This window comes from Babylonia areolata, chromosome 31 (assembly GCF_041734735.1).
Source record: "Babylonia areolata isolate BAREFJ2019XMU chromosome 31, ASM4173473v1, whole genome shotgun sequence".
Taxonomy (NCBI): Eukaryota; Metazoa; Mollusca; class Gastropoda; order Neogastropoda; family Buccinidae; genus Babylonia; species Babylonia areolata.
In genome coordinates, this window is record NC_134906.1 from 21,793,889 (window position 1) to 21,796,388 (window position 2,500).

General features: G+C 38.8%; 1 non-coding gene across 1 annotated transcript; it reads right to left on the minus strand.

Moving 5' to 3' along the window:
* Positions 1 to 1,939: 1,939 nt before the first annotated feature.
* Positions 1,940 to 2,012, minus strand: Trnak-uuu (transfer RNA lysine (anticodon UUU)). Its single transcript has one exon. It is a non-coding gene; the product is annotated as a tRNA-Lys (tRNA).
* Between the last annotated feature and the right edge of the window lie 488 nt (positions 2,013 to 2,500).

Consider the following 2,500-nt stretch of genomic DNA (forward strand, 5'->3'; position numbering starts at 1 on the left):
TCAGGATGTGACTAAAGTGTTTCCAAGTATTGCATATTTTCTTGGTTTAAATTGACTGAATGGCTCAGAGGACAAATATAGTTTTTTGTTGTTTTGAAGCTAAAATATATGAATTTATGTTGTTGTCCCCTTGTCAAAAGACCTTTCTTGGCAATGACAATAAATTCTCTCTCTCTCTCTCTCTCTCTCTCTCTCTCTCTGTCTCGTTACTATAGATACAGAGATTTTACTGACAATGATTTAATTTGTCCGCTATGTAAAGAAGACAAAGAAGACGAGATACATTTTGTTTTTTCGTTGTCCAGCTCTTCGTAGAATTAGAGAAAAAATATATATACCACCTAAGTACTATCGACAGCCATGTCTATTCAAACTGAGTTTATTATTGTTATCCACCAGACATGTTGATATATGAAAGTTGACACTGTTTTTACACCAGGCATTTAATTCAGGGATATTGTTACATCTTAGTTTCAGTTTCAGTAGCTCAAGGAGGCGTCACTGCGTTCGGACAAATCCATATACGCTACCCAACATCTGCCAAGCAGATGCCTGACCAGCAGCGTAACCCAACGTAAGCGCTTAGTCAGGTCTTGTTACATCTTAAAGATGCTGTACTTCATTGCAGCGTTTATGTAATATGTGTACTAAAAATTAAAAAAAAGTTGGTTAGATATTTTCATTTTGTTTGATATTATTCATGTTGTTCGCTTATCCCTTCAGAAGGGGTCTAGGGCTATTAATGAATAAATAATCTGAATCTGAATCAATCTCTCTCTCTCTCTCTCGCTCTCTCTCTCTCTCTCTCTCTCTCACACACACACACACACACACACACACACACACACACACACACACACACACACACACACACACACACACACACATACTAAAAGGCCATTTTTACATTTAGTATACACGATACCTATACACACCTTTTTTTCAGTTTTCTTGTGAAAAAACGACTTACTTTCTACTTTCAGTTTTGTACGTAACACAAAACATTTGTATAAATCTTGCCCCGATTGTCATTCATGTTGTTCACGAGATCAAAAACATCTCCTTCACTCTTCCATTCAGGATGTAACATGTTCTTTACGAATGCCAGTGTTGTTTACAAAACATGTTTTTTCGATGGAAAGTTTTCAATTTCAGTAGCTCAAGGAGGCGTCACTGCGTTCGGACAAATCCATATACGCTACACCAACATCTGCCAAGCAGATGCCTGACCAGCAGCGTAACCCAACGCGCTTAGTCAGGCCTTGATACATCTTAAAGATGCTGTACTTCATGGCAGCGTTTATGTAATATGTGTACTAAAAAAAAAAAGGTTGGTTAGATATTTTCATTTTGTTTGATATTATTCATGTTGTTCGCTTATCCCTTCAGAAGGGGTCTAGGCCTATTAATGAATAAATAATCTGAATCTGAATCAATCTCTCTCTCTCTCTCTCTCGCTCTCTCTCTCTCTCTCTCTCTCTCTCTCTCACACACACACACACACACACACACACACACACACACACACACACATACTAAAAGGCCATTTTTACATTTAGTATACACGATACCTATACACACCTTTTTTTTCAGTTTTCTTGTGAAAAACGACTTACTTTCTACTTTCAGTTTTGTACGTAACACAAAACATTTGTATAAATCTTGCCCCGATTGTCATTCATGTTGTTCACGAGATCAAAAACATCTGCTTCACTCTTCCATTCAGGATGTAACATGTTCTTTACGAATGCCAGTGTTGTTTACAAAACATGTTTTTTCGATGGAAAGTTTTCAATTTCAGTAGCTTAAGGAGGCGTCACTGCGTTCGGACAAATCCATATACGCTACACCACATCTGCCAAGCAGATGCCTGACCAGCAGCGTAACCCAACGCGCTTAGTCAGGCCTTGGGAAAAAAAAGAAAGAAAAAAAGAAACAGCGCCCAATATGGGACTCGAACCCATGACCCTCAGATTAAAAGTCTGATGCTCTACCGACTGAGCTAACCGGGGTGTCCCAAAAAATTAAAACCAAATAAAATAAGACCAACAAACAGAACTTTCAAACTAACGGGAAGACAAGAAATAAAATGACTACCTGACACTTGATAAGATTATTCACAATAAAAGGCCAGTCATGCATTTAATATACACGATACCTACACACACCTTTTTCTAGTCTCCTGTGAAAGTTCCATCATTCCGATTCTTGACGCTGTTTAGCTCAGTCGTGACACAGGAGTCGTCGACATGACTATTGTGGACATTTTACGAAGTTTCGCGCGATGCTCGAGGCTACACACCACAAATATTTTCTTTTGCAATTATCGTTCGTTGTTACACGGGCTGGCACGGGTCATGCTCTCTCTCTCTCTCTCTCTCTCTCTCTCTCTCTCTCTCTCTCTCTTCACGTAAAATGACTGGACTACTCTCTGCTTTCGAGAAATGGTATTGTTATTGTTGACCTGAAAGTTGTAAACTCTTACAAGTACTTGGTGTCA